This window comes from Chrysemys picta, chromosome 2 (assembly GCF_011386835.1).
Source record: "Chrysemys picta bellii isolate R12L10 chromosome 2, ASM1138683v2, whole genome shotgun sequence".
NCBI classification, from domain to species: Eukaryota; Metazoa; Chordata; order Testudines; family Emydidae; genus Chrysemys; species Chrysemys picta.
In genome coordinates this window covers 247,973,541-247,997,666 of record NC_088792.1, presented here as the reverse complement: position 1 = coordinate 247,997,666, position 24,126 = coordinate 247,973,541, and the positions used below count along the sequence as shown (strand labels likewise).

Sequence of the window (24,126 nt, the reverse complement as noted above, 5' to 3'; positions counted from 1 at the left end):
ATCTAGGGGTTCCTTTTCAATAACACAATGCAAAACCGGCTCAAGCCCCCACCCAGTGACCTGAGACAATTACATACCACCCCCCCGGGTGCCTCTAAGAGGCAATACTTCCCCTCTCGCACACACAGAGTCTGAGTTTAGCAAAAGCCTTTTAATAAAGGGGGAAAACAATGCGGCATTATGTTGGGGAAACACCACAAACAGGATTTATAAGACAAACCATGAGCAAAGACCCACCCTCAAGTAAGTTTGGCTGTGTCCTTTTCCCCTCAGGGTCTTAAGTCCAGCAACCAGGGCCAGCTCCAGGCACCAGCGAAGGAAGCAGGTGCTTGGGACGGCAAATGGAAAGGGGCGACACGTCTGGGTCTTCGGCAGCAATTCGGTGGCAGGTCCCTCAGTCCCTCTCAGAGTGAAGGACCCACCGCCAAATTGCCGCCGAAGAATGAAGCGGTGCAGTAGAGCTGTCGCCGAAGTGCCACCGATCGCAGCTTTATCTTTTCTTTTTTCCCGATTCGCCGCTTGGGGCGGCAAAAAAGCTGGAGCCGGCCCTGCCAGCAATTCAAAAGTCACCCCTCCCACAGTTTCTATCCTTGGTCAGTGCAGCCCCAGAGTTCAGAAGTTCATCTGTCGAGTTTACCTCCCAGCCTGGGTGGAAGTGTGGGGAGGTATGGGGGCACCTTACATGCTGCGCTGCTCGGGTTGACGGCCAATTGCCACGCCTCTCCGTGGGGTTCTGCTGCAGTCTTCACTGCTAGCCGCGCCTCTCCGCCAGTCGTCCTGCTAGCTGCGCCTCTCCGCCAGCCGTCCTGCTAGCCGTGCCTCTCCACCAGCTGTCCTGCTAGCCGTGCCTCTCCGCCAGCTGTCCTGCTAGCCGCTCACCAATGTGTCTTCAGCCCCCCCCCCCCCCCCCCCCCGACTTAACATAGCTCTCAGTGATTTCAGCTGTTATTAGGGGAGCCTCAGTGCTGGCCCAAAGTAGGTCTAATGCTTAGTCCTAGGTATCAGTGATTTCAGCTCTGCAGCATGTAACAAGACTCCTAATAGAGTAAAAATTAGCTCTGTAAGATTTTTAGGCCATTCTCATGGTTTTTGATCTCTTCAAGTTGGCAATACTGCTGTGTGCTGCCAGAACAACATAAACGGGACAAAATCGGAGGGCACAATCCTTCCAAGATGCTCCAGGGGGGCAGAAGGAGAAGTATTGCACGTTGAAAGAGAAGAGAGAGGGGTTTGGGAAGGAGATAGAGGAGGGTGAGGGGCTTAGTGGAGACTGGAGGGAAGAGAGCGAGGAGGGAAGGAGGAGCAGGACAGAAGGAGAAAGAAAGGAGAAAATACCAAAGCGGAGAAATAGAGAGGAAAAAGAGGAGCAGATTGAGAAAAGAAGAATAACTTAAATCAGAAGAAAGGAAGAAAAGAACAACCTCTCTATGACAGCAGAGGAGTAATGGAAGGCAAGGTTGCAACAGGAAAGAGCAGGTGAGGGAGCAGTGCTGGAAATGGAGATGGTGGCAAGTGACAGGCCACAGTGGAAGGTGTAGCAGTTCTGGGGTTGGAAGTAGATGGTATGAGTCAGGACACAAAGAGTGGGAGCAGATGAGGAACAGTGCAGGAGCTAGGAAGGATGGTGTGATAGGAGCTGCAGTAGTAGAGATCTGGTGGCAGAATAGTGCTGAGTCTGAAAAAGGAGGTAGAAGTATAGGAGTCAGGGAGGGTGGAATGAGGCAGGCTGCAGATAGAGGGAATGAGAAGCAGTGCCACAGTCAGGGGGACACCACGCCATGGTCAAAGGGAAGAAAAGGATGGACAGATTGTTAATGGTAAGAGAGAAGATGACAAAAATAACAGATACACTGTACATTCATTTTAAAATTAGCAGCTAACAGGGGAGTTTTGCGCAGGAGGTCTCCAGGTGAAGGAGGAGAAACTACATGACTCTTTGGCAGAGCCATCCCTTAGGTATGGCGAATCAGGGTGACCACCTTGGGCCCCGCGCTCTGGGGGGCCCCATGCTTCGGGCGGTGAGGTGAGGCGGGAGGGCGAGCGAGTGGGGTGAGGAGGTGAATGGGGAGGCGAGTGGCAGGCGAGTAAGGGGACGAGGAGGAGCTCCCCACCAAAACCTCCCCCTCTCCTGCAGCGCCTCCTGACCACCAGCGGTCCCCACTAATCAGTGCCACCCCCTCCGTCTCAGCGCCTACCACCTGCGACGGAGGAGAAGTTTGGCGGCGTCAGGAGGCGCTGGGGGAGAGAAGCGAGGGTGCAATGCGCTCGGGGGAGGGGTGGAATTGATGGGGAAGAGGGGGGCGGAATGGGGCAGGAAGAGGCGGGGTGGGAAGAAGCAGGGCGGGGTGGGGCCTTGGGGGAAGGGGTGGAGTGGGGGCAGGCCTGGGTGGGAGAAAGCTCCTCCCAGCGGATTAGAAACTCAGTGCCTATTCCCCGGGCTCCACACGGCCCCTAGGGACGGCCTTGCCCTTTAGGTGAGTTTGTTGTCTGTTAGTTTGTTGTTGTGTGCTTGGTCGCTTGCCGTGTGCCTGCTTGACTGAACTTCAGAGTGTGGGCTGTTTGGGGGACTGTGCACTGAGCCTAGTGGCCTGTGAGATGAGACTGAGAGCTTCCTAACAAAGCTCTAGCCTGCCATTCTTTGATCCCTAATCCCTTTAGGATCCCTTGACAAGGGGGTGTGGCTAACTCAGGGAGACAAGGGGGTTAAAAAGCCATCTCCTAAGTGACCAGAAGAGCTAGTGAACAGGGGAGTTTTGTGAGGGAGTTTAGAGAGGTAGCCATGAGAGTCAGATACACCTAATAAACATTCTCTAAACTTAAGCCAATAATGTTCCCTTCCTTCTGTCCCCCACACCAAAAAAACAAAAAAAGCAACCCCCCCATAGAAAGATCTAGCAAGAGTAAAAAATAATTCAGACAGAAGTCCAGTAGCAGAGTGGGGACTATCAAGTTTATTGCACTGAATGCCGCATGTATGATTACTTGCCTTGTGGCCATATGTGTGCATTTGGTGCAGGCAACTCATGGTCTTCAGAGACCGAGTACAGGCTCTTGAGACCAGAGTGGCTGAACTGGAGGAGCTAAGGGAGATAGAGAGGTACATAAATGAGACTTTCTGGGATACCGTAGAGTGGTCCCAGCCCCAGTCTGACAGTGACTGTGCTGTTGAGGAGGATGAAAGTCTTGGGGAAGGAGAACATTAAGCTGGAGTGGAAGGAAATGATCCCATAGTTGGGACCCTCCTTTCAGCTGATGTCATGATATCCTCTCGCACTAGGGATACCCCTCCAGAGTAGGGGACCCTTGTTATTAGGAAGAGACAGGTAATAGTAATGGGGGTTCAATTATTAGAAATATGAATAGTTGGGTTTGTGATGACTGGGAGAACCACATGGTGAATTGCTGGCTGGGTACGAAGGGTATGGACCTCTTGAGACATCCAGACAGACTTATGTGCAGTGCTGGGGAAGAGCTGGTGGTCATTGTACATGCAGGGGTGTGTGCAGGAATTTAAATGTGAATAGTTTTGGAGGGGCACTAAACACACACAAATGAAAGGTTTGCATGACCCCCCTCTCCCATATCTCAGGATGCCACTGGCAGGGACACCCAGCAGCGAGGAGGCAGCAGCTCCCCCTGGCAGTGGCACTCTCCGTATCCCTGAAGCCAGAGCAGGGAGGAAGCAGCAAGGCGGCTGGCTACAGGGTCCTCCCCCCACCCTTACAGCCTGCTGCTTCTCTGCCTCTGCTGCTGGAGTCCCAGGGCGGCTGCCTGCTTTGTTGACACCCACTGGGGTGAGTCAAGGGCTGGAGTCAGAGGCAACACATTGGACTCCAATAGCAGGGAAGAAGCAGCAGGCTGTGGCTATAAGGGTGGGGAGAGGAGCAGCTCAGCCAGCAGCCAGTTGCCGTGCCTCTTCCTCCCTGCTCTGGCAGAGATTTGGGGGGGGTGGGGGAAGGTTGGGGCGGTGTCCCTGCTTGCCTCCCCCCCCTTGTGCATGTAGGTACCAATGACATAGGCAAAGATAGGAGAGAGGTCCTGGAGCCCAAATGTAAATTGCTAGATAAGAGATTAAAGTCCAGGCCTTCCATGGTACTTGCATGGTACCACCATGGTAACTTCACTGTAGCATGGTACTGCCACGGTAGCATCCATGGAAGAGTTAATGATGTTCAGAGGAGGGATTTAGGTTTATTAGGAACTAGGGAACCTTTTGGGAAAGGAGGGGCCTATAGAGGAAGCATTGGCTCCACCTAAACCAAAATGGAACCAGATTTCTGGCATGTAATATTAAAAAGGTCTAGAGGAGTTTTTAAATTAAGGGTTGGGAGAAAGCCGACAAATGTGGAGGAACACACCGTTCGGACAGAGACCTCACTTAAGGGAGGATGTATTAAAGGGGATACTCTATATCCTAGTAAAGAGAAGAGGATAGAAGTTGATAAAGTACAGGTAGGAGCTGAAGAGAAAAAATCAAATGAAAAAGAGTCCCATTCAATTACATCACATGAAGGCAAACAATTAAATATTGTCAACTTTTATAAGTGCTTGTATACAAATGCAAGAAGTTTAAATACTAAGATGGGTGAACTTGAACACCAGGTATTAAATAAGGATATTGTTATAATAGGCATCACAGAAAATTGGAACCATTATAATCAATGGGATGTGATAATACCAGGGTACAAAATATATAGGCATGACAGTAAGTCACACTGATGGGGGAGTGGCACTATATATGAAAGAAAGCATAAAGTCAGATATAGTAAAAACCTTAAAAAATCAAACAGTATCATAGAATCTCTATGGATAGAAATCCCATGGTTGAATAATAAGAGTATAGCAGCAGGAATATACTATTGACCACCTGAGCAGGATGGCAATGGTGATTATGAAATGCTCAATGAGATTAAATCAGCTATAAAAATAAAAAACTCAATAATAATGAGTGATTTCAACTATCCCCATATTGACCGGGGACATGTCAGCTCAAGGCAGGATGCAGAGATAAAATTTCTATACACTATTAATGATAACTTCATGGAGTAGCTTGCCCTGGAACCCACAAGGGGAGAGGCAATTCTTCATTTAGTCCTGAGTGGTGCACAGGAACTGGTCCAAAAGGGGAATATAGCCGAACAGCTTGGTAATAGTGACCATAATGTCATTAAATTTAACATTCTTGTAGTGGGGGAAATACCAAAGAAACCCATCACAGTAGCATTTAACTTCAAAAAGTGAAACTGCACAAAAATGAGGAAGTTAGTTAAACGGAAATTAAAAGTAACAGTCAAAAGAGTGAAATGCCTGCTAGCTGCATGGAAACTTTTTAAAACATCACAATAGAGGCACATATTAAATATATACCCCAAATAAAAAAAACAAAAAACAAAAATGCCACCATATCTAAACAACAGAGTAAAAGATGTGGTTAGCGGCAAAAAGATATCTTTTAAAAATTGGAAGCCAAATCCTACTGAGGAAAATAGAAATGAGCACAAACTCTAGCAAGTCAGGTGTAAAAGTATAATTAGGCAGGACAAAAAATAATTTGAAGAGCAACTAGCAAAAGACACAGAAAATAATAGGATTTTTTTAAAAGTAGATCAGAAACAGAAAGACTGCCAAACAATCAGTCGGGCCACTAGTAGATAGAGGTGCTAAAGGAGCACTCAAGGAAGATAAGGCCATTGCAGAGAAGCTAAATTAATTCTTTGCATAGGTCTTCACTGTAAAGGACGTGAGGGAGATTCCCACACCTGAGCCATTCTTTTTAGGTGACAAATCTGAGGGACTGTCCCAGATTAAGATGTCAATAGAGGAGATTTTGGAACAAATTGATAAACTAAACATCAATAAGTTACTAGGACCAGATGGTATTTACCCAAGAATTCTGAAGGAACTCAAATGTCAAATTGCAGAACTACTAACTGTGCTATGTAACCTATCACTTAAATCAGCCTCTGTACCAGATGACAGGCAGATAGCTAATGTAACACTGATTTTTAACAAAGGTTCCAGAGGTGATTCTGGCAATTACAGGCCAGGAAGCCTAACATCCTGGTTGAAACGATAGTAAAGAACAGAATAATCAGACACATAGATGAACATAATATGTGGGAGAAGAGTCAACACGGCTTTTGTAAAGGGAAATCATGCCTTACCAATCTATTAGAATTCTTCAAAGGGGACAACCATGTGGACAAGGGTGATTCATCTGATATAGTGGACTTTAAAAAGCCTTTCATAAGGTCCCTCACCAATGGCTCTTAAACAAAGCAGGCAGTCATGGGATAAGAGGGAAATTCATAGTATGCTCACACCTTAAATACTGCCTGCATTTCAGGTTACCTCATCCCCAAAAAGATATATGTATTAGAATTGGAAATAGACAAGGGCAACAAAAATTATTAGGGATATGGAACAGCTTCTATATGAGGAAAGATTAAAAAGACAGGGACTGTTCAGCTTAAAAAAAGAGATGACTAATGGGGGATATGATCAAGGTTTATAAAATTGTGAATGGTGTGGGGAAAGTGAATAGGGAAGTGTTATTTACCCTTTCACATAACACAAGAACCAGGGGTCACCCAATTAAATTAATAGGTAGCAGGTTTAAAACAAACATAAGGAAATACTTCACACAACCTGTGGAATATAGTCAACCTGTGGAATTTGTTGCCAGGGAATGTTGTGAAGGCCAAAAGTATAACTGGGTTCAAGAAAGAATTAGATAAAGTCATGAAGGATGGGTCCAACAATGGCTATTAGCAAAGATGGTCAGGAATGCAACCCCATTCTCTGGGTGTCCCTAAATCTCTGACTGCCAGAAGTTGGGACTGGATGACAGGGAATGAATCACTCAATAATTGCCCTCTTGTGGAGCATCTGGCACTGTTGGAAGACAGGATACTGGGCTAGAGGGACCATTGGTCTAACCCAGTATGGCCATTCTTATATTCTAAAATTTATAAATGTATGTTAAATCCTATGTCAAAATGATAATGAAATTGTTTAATGTTCTGCACAGTGTATATAATGTACGTGTCATAGTATTTTACAGTCAGTGTAAATGTGTATGTACATCACAGTGCTACTCAGCTCTTTTGGGTCAAGACTACTCCACAGCTTGCCTACAATATCTGTCTTAGGCCTTGTCTACACTAAAGAGAAAAGTCAATCTAAGCTACGCAATTTGAGTTACGTGAATAGCGTAACTCAAATCGATGTAGCTTAGATCTACTAACCGCTGGGTCCACACTACGCGACATCTATGGGAGATGCTCTCCCGTCAACTCCCCTTAGTCTTCTCGATCAGGTGGAGTACAGGAGTCGACGGGAGAGCAATCGGCAGTTGATTTAGCGGGTCTTCACTAGACCCGCTAAATCGACCGCTGATGCATCGATCCCCGCAGCATCAATCTTCTGGTAATTGTAGACAAGCCCTCCCTATCATGTAAACAATGTTCAGAATGGACAAAGGTATAGCAGTGATCCTTGATGATGGTAGCAACTACTCAGGTGGGTTGAAAAAGTTGCTGGTGAGCTACCAAAAAAACCCAACAAACCCAATACAGCCAACAACTCCCACTGCTGCTCCCTTCCTAGATGATTCTGAAAGTCTTTAGTGATGTAGGCTATTCCATTCTTTTAGTCTGATCTCTTAGTGGCTTATCACTCCACATGAGATGTCATGGTCTACAGTCCACATTTATTTTGTCCAATATCATAACACTTTGCAGTTATGCATTGTTTATAAACATAGACTGCTTGAACCAAACACATGTGCAATTTCATTTTGGCATTAAAACCTGGATAAGGTCAGGTCACTACCTTCTCCTCATTCATCTCCCTACTTAAGCCCCATTTCTAATTCAATGCCTGTGAGCCAAAGTCAGCAAAAATATTTGTTTATATATCTTTAGGAGTGAGGTATTCATTTATAGGCGGGAGGCAGGGAGGCAGCGGGAGTGATGGACGATGTGTAGGATGGAGTGGTATTCAGTGCTGACTAGATCAGCAGGGGTTGGGGCTGTGGGAAGTCATGAAGTTAAAGTTAGGAAGCCAAAATGAGAATCCAAAATGTTTGCTGTATCTGATGTCAGTTCTTCAGTGTTGTGAAGGTGAGCTCCTGACTTCTGGTCCTTATGAATACTGAGGCAATAGCTATCTTTCTGGATCAGAGACTTTTAATAGGCAACATTGGGGCTCTTTTGGTTCAGGAGTGTCTTGGAGTGATTGCTGCAACATCTGGATGGGAAAGTGTGTGTGGAAAGGGGGTAGCCGGGTAGGGGTTGGCATACCAGGAACTCACTCCCCAGTTCTTGGCTCCTGGAGGCAGTGGCCTGTTATATGTTAAGGAACAATCTTTAATATCTGCCTTCTTACTAAAAGGATCTTGCGGGAAATTACAAGAAACCCCAACAGTAAGCAGTAAATTGCATCCAGTCCAAAGATGGTCACGCAATCCCTCAGGTGCATGTGCACTAATGACCTTATTCAAACAGAGAGGGAGTAAAAAAGGGGGGTTTTATCGAGCCTTAGCCCTTTGGACCCAGTTTCACACATCTGAATCTCTTGTTAACCACTGTTTTGGAACTGTTGCCTAGTTACCACAAGAGCCTGCCTTCAACCTCAGGCAAGTTAATTTGACATTAAAACTTAAAAATACCAGATGTACTCCAATGTTGAGACATGCGTTTCAGATGAAAACCACAACATTGGTAGACACCAGCATTAAATCTAATCCTTGTACATTTTTTTTTCTAACCACCATTTTGTATTGTCTGCTGGAAAAACATAATAACTAAAGCAAGTGTTTTATATACCAATAGATGTTCAGTCTCTATTGCTTGACTAATCTAAAAGATCACCTTATGAATGTTTACAGTATATGAACTATGAGGGGTCTTGTCACATGGAAAATGCAATGGGCAGGTTGTCTGTCTAGCAAAACTATGCTAGTGTAAAACCATTTATATTGTATTCATTCAATTTTTAGTTAAAGTCTATGTAAAAGGAACACTCTTAGGGGAAAAACTCCATTCCACACATGCAGAGCATTGTTTGTACAGTTACACTGAATTATAAATGTGAACTTACACATATACATAAAGCTTCCCTGAATTTGCTGACATGAGACACAGAAGGAGATAGAGCGAAGGCAGCTGATGTTTCTCACCCTTGTTTTTCTTATAAACAGACTACAAATAAATATTGTTATCTTGTCACTTGGAAACCCGTGAAACACATTAACCATGCTGTTCAAAAATGCTTCTGGTGATTTTCCCATAAAACTAAAGATGTCCACAGTTCCGTGGGAGTTGATTGTTGCAAGGCTCTCTATTGCTGCTTCTTGACATAATCCTCATGTTCCCTCAAGTATCTGTTGTTGTGAAGTATGGAATACCCTTGTTAGGGAGAAAATCACTGCCCTGAAAAAGTCAAAGTATACTCATATTGTCTTGCTACTTGGGGCACCACTCTTTATCTTCAGTGATATGTCACCAAATCACAAAGCGTATGTCTGCACTGCATACTAAGCCCGGCTCTGACTCAGTTTTGAGCCCAAGCCCCTCTTCCGTCTGCACACAAATCAGTCTAACTTGGGTCAGCAAGCAATCAGGTCCTTGGACCCTACTAGGCAAGAGAATCAGAACCCGACTCCTAGTGTGAATCAGGTCCAAGCCCTGTCGTTTTGCAGTGTGGATGGAGGTCAAGCCACAGACCTGAGTCAGAAGGTCTTCATAATGCAGTATGGTTGCAATACCTTTACAAATCTGGGCCTTAGTTACCCCTCCAGAGGGTGCTGTGTGTATGTGTTCCTTTATGAAAAGTGGATAAGGCCCCACCCTCCTCTGTACCCCATTTCAGCAGGTAGCACTGTTAGCCTCATACAGTCTGTCTCCTCCAGGAAGTGCACCGATGGTGCTCTTCTCCTGTAAGAAAGCACAAGTCCTCCCTTCCCTCGGGACAAGGCACAACCTACTCCTACAAATCAAACTGTGCTGATTTTTTATAAATGGATTGTATTTTGTTTGTTAGGATCCTTCCATATCAGTGTTCTCCTCATGTGCACATGAGTATATATTTTATTAATAATAATACCGAGCTTTATATACCCATCCCTGAATGTTGCCAGTGTTTAAAAAAATCTGTTAATACATGTATTAGGGTATGAGAGTGTACTACAGTATTTGGTTTTGGTCTGATGTTTAGCCCAGGTGATAGATACTAACACAGGACAAGGTTATTTCTTCATTTGATCAACTGAATTTACCCATTGGTGTCCAAGAAACATAGGCTTGATTAGGTTATTTCCTTCACAAGTATTTACTAAAGCCAATTTAGTTAGGCCAAATCCTGCAGTCTATGATCACGCATAACTCCCATTGATATCAGTGTAAGGGTCCTTAATGTAAATGAGAATCAGGCCAAGTATCTTGTGGTTTCTGATTAAATTTGAGTTTCACTGATTTTGGGTCATATGAACGATTCTCTCCCTAACTCCCACATCTGACAAATACGGCCCTTATTTCAACTGCTCTAAATCTGGATCTGATTATTGATAAACGGCATAGCTTAGCTGCTGATAATGGCTAGCCTAAAGAAAGTGCTGCAGACAAAAATTTAATGAGATACCTCAGAAGGTGAGAAATCTTACATTTATGCATGCTGTATCCCTGTAGAGTTGGCAGGGAGCCATGAATCTTGATTTCAAATGCTGCTATGATAAAGAACAAAGGCAAAACTGAAAAAAAGAGAGATTTTTTAAGCCACAGATTTCATCCCAGCAGGCTCCTGAATGTTACAGGCCTAATTCTCCTCTTGATAGAAAATGTCCATATCATTCTGAGCAGGGCCAGCTCCAGGCACCAGCTTACCAAGCAGGTGCTTGGGGCGGCCACTTCAGAGAGGGGCGGCACGTCCAGCTGTTCGGCAGCAATTCAGCGGACGGTCCCTCACTCCTGCTCGGAGCGAAGGACCTCCTACTGAATTGCCGCCACAGATCGCGATCGCGGCTTTTTGTTTTGTTTTGTTTGGTTTGGTTGCTTGGGGCGGCCAAAACCCTGGAGCCGGCCCTGATTCTGAGATATTCCTTCGACACTCATTACTGTAATACCTAAGCATTATATGACATAAGGAGATGTAACTACAAGGAAAGTTTTAAAGGGAAGTTACAAGCTGTATTGAACTAGAGGAACAGAAAAACTTTAGACACAAGCCACAATTTCAAATGTTAGTAAATTTGTTTTAAGTTCCTGTACCTCAAAAAGAGTTTGATCAATTTTATTGACACCTTGCAACAAGAAATCCCCATAACCATCTGAGTAGAAAGAGCATTTTTCAAGCCAAACCAATTACATTAGTTATAGGGAGCCTACAAATAGGTCTTATAATGATACCTGATTGCATCCTTCACTATGGAGTGTATAACCCTTCATAATAATAGCTGTAAAAAAGGCATTGTGCTAAGGCCCACTAGTGGAAGAGGGGGAACAGAAGTCTGTCTCCCCACCCTGTATGCATTTCTCTAGACCATGTGGCTTCTAGGGGACTCTCTCAGATTTTTGCACTTCCCCTTGTTAATTCACACTAAGGACTTGTCTATACTTACCGCGCTGGTTCGGCGGCAGGCAATCGAACTTCTGGGTTCGATTTATCGCGTCTTGTCTGGACGCGATAAATCGAACTCAGAAGTGCTCCCCGTCGACTCCGGTAATCCTGCTCGCCGCGAGGAGTACGCGGAGTCGACGGGGGAGCCTGCCTGCCGGGTGTGGACCGCGGTAAGTTCGAACTAAGGTACGTCGACTTCAGCTACGTTATTCACGTAGCTGAAGTTGCGTACCTTACTTCGATTTGGGGGTTTAGTGTAGACCAAGCCTAATAAACTTTGCCAAATTTTCACACACAGTGGCTTTCCAAGCTACCACATGCTTCACTTTGAAAGATTTTGGAGTGTTTGAATTTTGGAAATATGGAAGTGTTCAGGGTACAAAATCATGCAAAACAAACTGCTGAAAAAATTGGGGCTAATTACTGTAAAAAAAATCACCAGTTTCACACAGCTGTATTTTGTTTAACAAATAGAGAAAAAGTTATATTAGCAAAATTCTTATTCCTATGTTTGCTAAATTTCAAAACCGTATTGATGGATACATCTGTGAAAGCTGAGAAGCAAGCATACAGGCTGCACATTAGAAGTTAATATACATGATGACATTTTAAAACTGGTTACAAACAAGTATACATTTGTATACATGGCTACTTCTGCACCATGAAAAATGGTTTAAGTGTCAATTGTGTAGTCACAATTTTAAAAGTAAAATGTATGTGCAGTTTCCATTATGCCCATGCAAATTTAGATAAAAAGCATGAACTGGATAACTTTTGATGGATGCATGCATAAAAGCTGGAAAGCATAAATTCACTCAGCTGCTCAAATGCCCTAGGGTGCTGCATCAAAAGGCAACATCCCACAGGAGAAAATATAAGGCAATGGAATGTAGTTTCAATTCCTCGTTTGACCTCAGAGCAATATGTTTCAGATAAGGCCATAACAAACAGACCATTTTTGGATTACTGTAAGTAGATTTGAAAAAACAAACTCACAGGAGCTGTGCTTTTCCTGTAATGATAAAAGCTACATCTTCAATGACATTTTACCAACAGATCCATTTTCAATTATAACTAAGAGTCTTTTCTAAGAAGAAAAGGCCAATATATTTTCCTCTTACAATTGCAGTGGCAAGACAAGACTGAATGTTATGAAACTTTACCAAAGTAGTTTATCACTTTAATGAACCCTAGATTTTACCAAGATAAGTACATAACTAAATCTAAAAAATGAAATCATTTTTTAAAAGAGAAAGGATTTCATTTCTTAGAAATGCTAATATGTGATGTAAAAAGGTCATATATTTTGCTGTGCTAGCAAAATTCCTAGAATCATTCTGGCAAAGACGAGTGTTATTTAGAAGCAATCTGAAGGCATATAATTAGGGGAGCTTTCTCGTGTCACTTACTTATGTGGTGTTAACTCCGTGTATGTCAAATTTCTGTTTCAATAATCACAGCTATTTACACTATTTAAAAAACACGGATAAACACAAACTAAAACTCTTGATTTAAACATCCTTAAATTTTGCAGAGGATGTTGCAGAATCCCATTCTGGATCCAAATTTCAACTAGGAAGATGAGCCATTGTCTCTCTAAGGAGCCAAACATAAACCCTAGACCATAAAACCATTTCCCACGCCAAAATCTAGGGAGGGAAAAGGAGTTCCAGCTTAATCTCCGAGTGTGAATTTCCAAAGTTCAATCCTAATTGCACTTACTGAGCAGTGGTTAAAATAGGAAGGCGAGGTAGTCCACAAACTTTGGTGGCTGGCACTCAGCAGGCAGTATTCTCTCTGTGCTGTAGTTCTCCATGTGTAAAAGTGTGTTAATAGGACTCTCCCATCTCACAAGAGTATTGTGAGGAGAAATATGTTAAAGACTGTGGGATGCTTGGAGTCACATAATCGGGGCCATATAAGTACCTAGCTAGACAGTACAGATTACCAGACTAAACTTTATGGAGCATGACTGCCTCTGTCTAGTCCCTCAGCAATGGAAACACTCTTGATGTCTACAGGAATTTGATAAAGATGGTTACGTCTGGTTATTCATAATAGATTGCATGTGTAACCCTTCTTCCTGGTGGTGTCAGCAGCAACAATACAAAACAGAGCCCGCATCTAGGCTCTTAGAGGCAAGACTTCCTCACTTGCAGCACTGAGGCTATGTATAACAAAAGAAAACTTATTGAAAGGGAAAGGGAACCCGTCATTAATTTGGAAAAACACCACAACCATGATTCAAAAGCACATAGCCATAAGCAAACAACCACCCCACAGTACATTGGTCAGTGTCCTTTGCCTTGGTTTCCCACCTTGCAGTGCGATAGTCCAAGAAATGAACATCCCTTTAACACACCTTTCCCTTCACTCCACCCCACTCCCATTTGGTTTTTTTTAGCAGCAAAGACCCAGAGTTCAGAGGTGCATTCACATTCCATCCCTGAGAGGGGGCATCAAGCAATATCTTTGCTGCCGCCATACATCCCTGTGACTAGCTTATTGCTGCTGCCTACCACTGCTTCTCTGCCACTACTGCTTGCTGTTACTTCTGCACTGCCACATCCTGAGGCTCCACCATTTAGCCCAGCTCTCAGCAATTTAACTAGGCAACCTCACTCCTAGCACAACTTCTGCATTACCTTTCAGTTTAGATTGACACCCTGAATCAGGGCAGGCTAAGTACAGTTCTGCTGCCCTTTACTCATACAATAAGGACAACAACAGTTCATTACCCTTGCATTCAATACTAGAGGGAATTGTAACCCAAAACCAGCCAAAATTGCTTCACTTTGGCAAAGCAGTTCCATTTGCTGATCCTCTAGGCAGAGTAGGTGTGTCTATGCAAATATAATCTGCTCCTAAAGTCTTTCCCCCCCTGTTCATCACTATATGTCAGGGGAGAGCTCATTGAGACCCTGCTTATACCTGTGGATGAGCAGTGAGTGAACTTTGGTTTCCAGGGCCAATAACTTCTACTTGTACAAATATTCTACTGAAAACTTCAGACAAACAAAAGTAAAATAGTTGCCAGCCCACCTAAAATGTGAATTCAAACAGTAAGATAAACTTTTTTGTATGTGTGGGGCAGAACCACTGCTTATTCCATTTAATATTAAGACTATTAGTCATTTTTAATGCTTGATATCAGGGAAATAAAAAGGGTTTATTGTAGTGGAATGCTGCATAATCCCTCTAGTTTATTGACAGAACTCATGATACGTTCATTCCCCAAGCTTGGGGAGAACTCCATAGAGTCGCCAGTGCATATTAGTGCCCAGAATGTGAGCATTACAGTCAGGGTAATTAAACATCAGAACAGCTTACCAGGCAAAGTGATGGACTCACCATTGCTGGGAGTCTTTAAAATGAGATAAAATGCCGTTGCACACCAAGATAAGATATCACAGCGTTCTAAAGAATAGGCTTTAATCCGGCTTCTGGGAGAAATTCCCTGGCCTGTGTGTATGTGGGGTCAGGATGGATAGTTATGGTAGTCCCTTCTTTCTGTGAATATGTAAATTTCTGAATTTCCCTCTTAATTCCCTTCCTTCATGGGCCACAGAGAGAACAAGAAGCTCTGCATTGCTCTCAACAGGCTCATAATACCTGCAGCTCTGCATTGCTCTCAACAGGCTCATAATACCTGAGCTCTGCATTATGACAATGACTATAATCAAATTCCATACTTTAGGGCTGCAGCAGGTCACCTGCAAGGGCCAGGATGGATTTTTTTCCCTGATGAACAACTGCCCAGATGTATTCTGTGAGGGGGCCGGAGAGGAACTAGGAGACAGGGAGGCTGGATTGGGGCTGTCAGGGAGTGAGAGGGGGGAGGATTTTGGAATCGTGACAGGGCCCCCTATCTATTCTTGCACCAAGACCCTCTGGGACCTTGTTATGCCACTGCACCCTTAACTTCACCCAGAAATCAATGGGCAGCTAATATGGACTATAGACAAGTATAACATGCTTATGGAGGCTGGCTGGGAATTTTCCATCAAAACTGTTTTTAGATAAAAAATTGGGTTTTAGACTAAACAAACTTTTTCACAAAAGAGCTTGCTTTCTGTGGAAGATTTTCTCTTTTTGTAAACTCCCCTCCCCCCAAACAAACAAAGAACCAAAACCTGAAAACTTAATGTTTTGACTGAAAACCAAAAACTTTTGGTTTGTAAATACTGCCACAATGCCTCATGGGGATTGTAGTTCAGCTGCACCGTGCCCTCATTTTCTTCTTTGGGCTTGGTTCCTCTCTCAGACTACATCTCTCATGATGCTTTATGGCCAGGGACTCCAATGACACACTACAGTGGCTCAGCAAAAGGGGAGACCATGCTGCATCATGGATAGAGTTACCATATTTCAAGTTTCCAAATAGAGGACACTGCTGGGGGGAGGGAATCTGTAAGGGGGTACAGTTGGGGGCTGTTGGAAGAGGTATTTATTTTGGGAAGTGCTGGAGGGGTGTGGGTGTACTGTGAGGGGCTATTTGGTGGAGGAGCTGAAGGTGTGTGTGTGTACTGGGATGGTATTTGGGGGTTTGGGGAGGGGGATGTATGGTCACCCTTAATATTAGGAGATTGTAGTCTAGCCAGGAAGTCTGGCCCATGGAAAAGAATTGGAGCCTGAGGAACCCAAGTCCTGGCACAGTCAAGGAATTATAATGTGATTGGAATAACAGAAACTTAGTGGGATAACTCACATAACTGGAGTACTGTCATGGATGGATATAAACTGTTCAGGAAGGACAGACAGGGCAGAAAAGATGGGGGAGTTGCATTGTATGTAAGAGAGCAGTATGACTGCTCAGAGCTCCAGTATGAAACTGCAGAAAAACTTGAGAGTCTCTGGATTAAATTTAGAAATCTGAGCAACAAGGGTGATATCGTGGTGGGAGTCTGCTATAGACCACCAGACCAGGGGGATGAGGTGGATGAGGCTTTCTTCAGGCAACTAACAGAAGTTACTAGATCACCGGCCCTGGTTCTCATGGGGGACTTCAATCATCCCAATATCTGCTGGGAGAGCAATACAGCAGTACACAGACTATCCAGGAAGTTTTTGGAAAGTGTAGGGGACAATTTCCTGGTGCAAGTGCTGGAGGAACCAACTGGGCAGAGCTCTTCTTGATGTGCTGCTCACAAACCGGGAAGAATTAGTAGGGGAAGCAAAAGTGGATGGGAACCTGGGAGGCAGTGACCATGAGATGGTCGAGTTCAGGATCCTGACACAAGGAAGAAAGGAGAGCAGCAGAATACGGACCCTGAACTTTAGAAAAGCAGACTTTGACTCCCTCTGGGAACTGATGGGTAGGATCCCCTGGGAGAATAACATGAGGGGGGAAAGGAGTCCATGAGAGCTGGCTGTATTTTAAAGAATCCTTATTGAGGTTGCAGGAACAAACCATCCCAATGTGTAGAAAGAATAGTAAATATGGCAGGCGACCCACTTGGCTTAACAGTGAAATCCTTGCTGATTTTAAACAAACATTTTAAAAGCAAAGAAGGAAAAAACGTGATTTTCTGAAATTTTCCATTATTTTCAAATAGAGCAACAACCTTATCTTCCTTTAAATGAAAGCATTTGCTTAAAAAAATGACTGAGTTAGATATAGATGTTGCATATATTCAATAATCCTCTGATACATGACTTACGCATTTAAATGTATCTCATAACACCCAATGACATAAAGCATAAGATCTTGAAACATAGAATAAACTTCTAAGGACACTGTCAAGTAATTTTCTGTAGGTTTAGTGTTTGATCTACCTTAAAATTATTGCCATCTGAAATCCTATGGATTTTAAATAACATCCTTCTTCTTTAAGGTAATCCATGCTTTACTGAAAAATCTATCCCTTTGCTGGAGTGTTTATAAAATGCTCCTAATTGTTCTCTATAAAAGATAACACTGGGCGAAATGCCACTTATTTTATCTTCGTGTCCCCGCCCCCACATATTATATATGTACACATATGACATTTTTAGCTTCAAATGTCTAAGTCCTCTTTCAGTCAGTAAATAGCTCATTTTCTACTGAAAAAGAGGACATTTTTGATTGAAGAGTGGCTTCAGTATTTGAAGTTCAAAATTTCGTGTGATAAGCAAAATGACCATTTCATTAAGTTTTGGGGATAAATTAAATTTGACAGACATGAACTCACCAGAAATGGTAAAAATATCCATGAAAAACATTGTGGAAAAATACTGGCCATCACACACAGCTCTGATATAATGACTTGCTTGCACGCATTTGTGTGTAAGCTTATAAACACTGCCTTCTAAAGCATGGAAATTCAAACATGCACAAGTGAGTTGATTATGTTGCTTTCTAATACCACCAGTCTATAGCCTTCTGAGAAGGCAAGTCCTAAAAAAGGGGAGTGTGAGGGAGAAGAGGAGGGATTTGGTGAGAAAGAACAGAAGGCAGGAAGGGAAAGGGAAAAGAGGAAAAGTGGTATAGAAGGAATGGAGGAGAAACTGAAAAGGGAATGTATAAAAGAAGTTAGAGGAAAAATGAACTACCTTCAGTGTCACAGTTTCATCAAACCATGAAATTTTCACAGAAACTAGCTGGCTTTCATAAGGTTCTCTTCTCCAGAGTCTGCATTTGTGAATTCCTTAAAACCACTGTGAGCTAAAACAATAGAAAAGATGATAAAACAATGTAATAACAACACTCAAACACTTGCAGAGGATGTTTTCCTATTTTTCTTGGGATTCTTAACACATAATCTAAACAAGATTCAGTTCAAGTTTTGTTTTTTTCCACCAAGTGTTACTGCCAGAAGACTTACGTAACAGTTTCTTAGCCATTTTACTTAATTGCTGCATTGTCATTGACCTCCAGAATTGAAATTCCGAGTCTTGAACACAGGGCCGGCTCCAGGCACCAGCTTAACAGGCAGGTGCTTGGGGGGACCAAGGGAGAGGAGTGGCACCTGCGGCAATTCGGGGGCGGCAGGTCCCTCACTCCCTGTAGGAGCGAAGGACCTGCCGCTGAACTGCCGCCGCCGATCGTTGCTTTTTTTTTTTTTTTTTTTTTTTTGCTTGGGGTGGCAGGAGCCGGCCCTGCTTGAACAGCTAGCAAATATTTATACCTCTTCAACCTGGCTGGCAGATAAAAAAGAAAAATATATATTTTTTCCTTAGGAAAAGATATACAGAAGTAACTGTTACAACTCTGTGACGGGTTGGATGTTCAGCTTTTCTGGGCAATTTGTATAGTTCTAGCTTCTTCTGATCTTCAATCTTATTTATTTTGCTTCCTTTTCTGTCCCTACTTCCCTTTTCCGAAATAAGCAAACAGAAAATAACAAACCAATAACCGCTTTGTCTGTTGTGATGGGTTGGATCACAGAAACCCCTTTGGGAACTGCCAAGTGATGTGCCAAGACTACTTCTGCCCCTGCTTCCCCTGCCAGCTCGGGACTCCAGCACCCTGTCTTGCTGAGTCAGACATGCCTGTCTGCTCCAACTCAGACCTAGGGTCTGAACCACGTGCCCCACAGCTGCAGACTTAACTGAAAGCAGCTTACAGAAGTGTTCTTGTCTCTAACATTCAGATTTACCTGTAAAAAGCTTATACAGGGTAAACTCATAAATTGTTCGCCCTCTATAACACTGATAGAGAGATATGCACAGCTGTTTGCCCCCCTCCCCAGGTATGAATACATACTCTGGGTTAATTAATAAGTAAAAAGTGATTTTATTAAATACAGAAAGTAGGATTTAAGTGGTTACAAGTAGTAACAGACAGAACAAAGTGAACTATCAAGTAAAATAAAATAGAACACGCAAGTCTATGTCTAATACAGTAAGAAACTGAATACAGATAAGATCCTCACCAGTTCCAGAATGCTTCCTTTTACAGACTAATCTCCTTTTAGTCTGGGTCCAGCAATCACTCACACCCCTTGCAGTCACTGTCCATTGTTCCAGTTTCTTTCAGGTATCTTTGGGAGTGGAGAGGCCCTCTCTATAACCAGTTGAAGACAAAATGGAGGGGTCTCCCACGGGCTTAAATAGACTTTCTCTTGTGGGTGGAGACCCCCTCCTCTCTCCTATGTAAAGTCCAGCTACAAAATGGAGTTTTGGAGTCACCTAGGCAAGTCACAAGTCCATGCATGACTGAGTTCCTTACCAGCCAAGCCACATTCCTGGGAAAGTCCAGATGTGGATTGGTGTCTCCAAGTTCATTGTTGGCTTAAGTGTTTCTTTACTGGGCACTTACTGAGAATAGTCTTTTCTCAGGAAGCTGACCAACTGCTTCACTACAGCCTACTTAGAATCAAACAAGTATGCAGCCAATATTCATAACACCGAATACAAAAATGATGCATGCATACAAATAGGATTAATAGATTCAGTAGATCATAACCTTTACAGAGATATGTTACATGGCATATGTAGCATAAAACACACTCTAGTTATGTTATATATATATATATATATATATATATATATATATATATATATATATATATATATACCCATACATAAGCATATTTCCATAAAGCCTTATGTGGGGCACTGACTGTCACAAACTCCACATCAGTTTAATGTATATGTTAAAAACACTAGAACTAAGAGAGCATTCTGACTGGCTAGTGAAGTGTTCAAAAAGTAAACGTCCTACTGCTCAGCTTTCATCATCCCCATTGTATCCTTCAGTGCATAAAAAACTCTCCCACATCTGAAAGGGATATTTTGCTAAGTCAAACCAGGGACATTTGTGGCCTCATTAATAGTATCTCTTAGAATTTGAGCTTGTCAGACCCAACAGCATATGTTTCAAACACTGGGTGTTTAAAATCTAAGAGTTACTCTAAGTCGTATGATCCCTGAAATTCCAAGCATACCTTTTGCTTAAATTGTTATCAGCATGATCTGCTCGGTATAGGGACAGAAAGCAGTAATGTAGCCATAAACTATGGGCAATGTAAATAGAGAGATAAGGGGAAAACAGACTGGAAAAATAAAATCCAATTTCTAAAATAGCCCTAAAAGATAAGAGGTTTGCAAAATGCACTGTTGTGGTTAATATGTTTTCCCTTTTTAAAGAGCTTATTCATTTTGAACTGTACATAGCATGCAGTATACTATCCAACATTTTACTATAAATCATTTTTAATTTATATAAAATAATGTGTGGGAGGAGAGATTTAATCTTAAAATTAAAGAATCATATTTAATCTTTACTTAAAAACCTTAACATTCCTTTGTAAATACATTTTGCCAGGACTGGCCCTAGAGCAGGGGTCGGCAACCTTTCAGAAGTAGTGTGCTGAGTCTTCATTTATTCACTCTAATTTAAAGTTTTGCGTGCCGGTAATACATTTTAACGTTTTTAGGTCTCTTTCTATAAGTCTATGTTATATAACTAAACTATTGTATGTAAAGTAAACAAGGTTTTCAAAATGTCTAAGAAGCGTCATTTAAAATTAAATTAAAATGCTGATCTTACGCCATCAGCCTGCTCAGCTCGCTGCCAGCCTGGGGTTCTGTTCACCTAGGCCGGCAGAGGGCTGATCAGGGCCTGCGGCTGGGACCCCAGACCTGGGGGGGGGGTGTTTCAGGGGTCAGGGCAGAGGTCTGGGGCAGGTGGTTCAGGGCAGAAGGCTGGGGTGTGTGGGGGGGGGTTCAGAGATCAGGGTAGAGGGTTGGGGCTGTGGGGGGTGCAGGGCATAAGGCTGGGTGTGTGTTGGGGTGTGGGGGGTCAGGGAAAAAGCTGGGGGAGTGGGGGTGCAGGGCAGAAAGCTGAGTGTGTGGGGGGGGTTCAGGGCAGAGGGATGGGGCTGTGGGGGTGCAGGGCAGAGGGATGGGTGTGTGTTAGGGTGGGGGGGTTCAGGGCAGAGGGGTGGGGGGTGCAGGGAAGAAGGCTGGGGTGCTCAGCTCATGGGGGTGCTCTCAGCCCTCTGCCCTGAGCGGCTCATGGCAGGGGGCTGGAAGGGATATGCCCTGTTCCACCCCCTTCCCCCAGGCTCCGTCCCTACTTCTCTCTGCGTCCTCTACGGAGCTGTGTGCACGCTGCCGCTCTTCTCCCTCCCCCTCATTAGGGCCATCAGCTGATTGGCGCAGGGAAGGAGAGGAGAAGGGGCAGGAAAGCACCACACTGGGGGAAGAAGTGCGGGAGGGGGGAAGCTTGGCTGCCACAGAACCAAGCTTCTGCCTCCTGCCCCCACAGGGGAGAGCGGTGGGCAGGGGCGCTGAGTGGGGCTGGGGGCCGGGACCGCGGCAAGGAGCTGCGTGCCACTTAAAATCAGCTTGCGTGCCATGTTTGGCACGCGTGCCGTAGGTTGCCGACCCCTGCCCTAGAGCAAATGGCACCCCAGGAAAGGAGCGTCTTCAGTGCCTCCACCCCTCCATTTGTTAAACTTTTGAATATTTTATTTTTGTATTGCATTTGTATCCCATTTCATGACTTTGATGCACAATTTGCATGAATGATTTATCCCTGTCATATAAGATGATAAATTTCCACATTAGGATCTGTAAATCCTATTCATGCCATGTATAAGCACATTTAAAAAAAATGTTTCCTCTAAGCTTCTATAAACTTTTTAATTTTAAGAATAACTGAAATGTACTAACATCAAGAAATTGAACTGTGCACAGACATTGGCTGGACCCACGTTAAATGGTGTTACAGTAAGTCACAGCCTTAGAATGTTAACCCTAGTCCTTTAGTTCAAAAGGTTGCTTTTCTCATCTTTGCTGTCATGAACTGAAGCACAACATCAGAAAGATCCAAAGACTGGCCAATGGCATTTTCAAGCGATAAAATCTCTCATTGGCCATCTCTCATCGGCCATCGTTGATCGAAAATATGTTTTAATGAGTCTGAGCTTCAAAAAGCTGTGCTCTCCACTCACAACTGTGACTGGCAGCATGAGCAGAATCCTCAAAACTATCCACACATTAGGAAGAATGTCCTTCAGCTCTGCCTCATTAATGAACTGGAGAACTTGGAGTGGAGAGTGCTTCCCATGTGGCAAAATGTGACAGATATTGTCCAATTTGACAGAGGTCTTTATCATTGACATCTGAACATTCCCCGTGTGTCAGTAAAGGTCCATACAATTATTCAAGAATGTTTTCCTGTCTGCTGGCAGTTTACCAAGGTCATACAAAAGCCCCAGATCTTTTCGTGGCGCTTCATTTGTCCAAGCCTTTATTTGAAGGACACTTGAGCAATATCAATGAGTGAGCAAATAAACTCCCTCTTGAATTTTTCTTCCGAGCTTTCCATCACCTCATCTCTGGCCTTGTAACCAAACTGCATCTTCTTGCGATGAATATGAATTTCCTTGAAAAGAGGCTTAACTCCTAAGTTTTCTGCCATTTCTTTGGCAGCAGTGATGGCACCTTCAAATCTGTTGTCTCTCTAGGCCACAACGAAATCAAGGCAGCTTCTAATCAAAGTAATAGCGGTCGCGATGTCCATTGACTGAGTTTGTAATATCTTGCTTACAACATTTGCTTGGAACAGGATATTGTGCCAAACCGCAATTGAGACCAGAAATTTGAAGTCAGTGATCTGGTTTTCTAGGATTTGTGCCGCATGTCAGATTCCAGCCTCAGCTTTATTCAACTACACCTGTTCCATCAGGGCGTCGGAAACCTCAGTCACTTGGTAACTCACTGGCCTTATGCTGTCAATGCGGCTCTCCCAGTGAGCGTCACTTAGTGGCTTCACAGTCAGATTTGTAACATTGTCCGTGAGGATCTTCCACCTGATAGTTGATGCTGAAAACAGGACATATATCCTTTGCAGTACTCCGAAGAGAGATACTGAATCTAAAGAAGATGATACTACATCTGACACAACCAGGTTGAGGGAATGGCAGCCACAAGGCACAAATTCAGTGCCTGGATTCAGTGCAAGGATCCTTGCTTGGACACCACTGTTTCTTCCCTTCATGTTCACCCCGTTGTCATAGTTGTGGCCACGATAGTCCTGAAGTTTTATTTTATTCTGATTAAAAGTGTTCATAAGCAGTTCTGTTAGGCCTTTTCCAGTAGTCATACACAGACCAGAAACAGGTAAAGTGTTCCTTTACTTAGATATATCTGAGTATGGCTATATCTAAACAAATCTTACTGTAAATGACTTCTTTACACTGTAACTAATGTCGGGAGTGCAGTCCATTATCACAGCACAGTACTTAGCTTTGCCAAGCCTTCCTTGCCATAAGGTCAATCCAAATAAGGCTCACAATATCGCAGTTGGGCTCTCACTTTACTTCACTTCATTCTTATATCTCATTGACTGTATTGTGACACCTCTCATATATTTGTGAGGGAATGGCTGACAACGTTCTAGGAGGTTCGAGGAAAATGTAGTTCTCTGAAAGTCTGGAAGGTTCCACGAGATTCTACAAAGGTCCAGAACATTCTAGGAGGTTAGTGAAAAATGAATCCACATATGGGATACCTGAAACATTTTACTTCAAACATTCTATTTTCTCTTTTGTCGCTAACAATAAAAACAGCATCCTGAGA

General features: G+C 43.5%; 1 long non-coding RNA gene across 1 annotated transcript in view; it reads right to left on the bottom strand.

Moving 5' to 3' along the window:
* The window catches only part of LOC122172663 (uncharacterized), a 31,715-nt gene extending 11,829 nt beyond the window's left edge, over positions 1-19,886 (bottom strand). Inside the window, exons 1-2 of the long non-coding RNA XR_006173170.2 lie at positions 19,470-19,886; positions 18,148-18,259 (exon numbers count right to left, since the gene is read on the bottom strand). This is a non-coding gene — a long non-coding RNA (uncharacterized LOC122172663). The remainder of the gene's footprint in view (positions 1-18,147; positions 18,260-19,469) is intronic.
* Between the last annotated feature and the right edge of the window lie 4,240 nt (positions 19,887-24,126).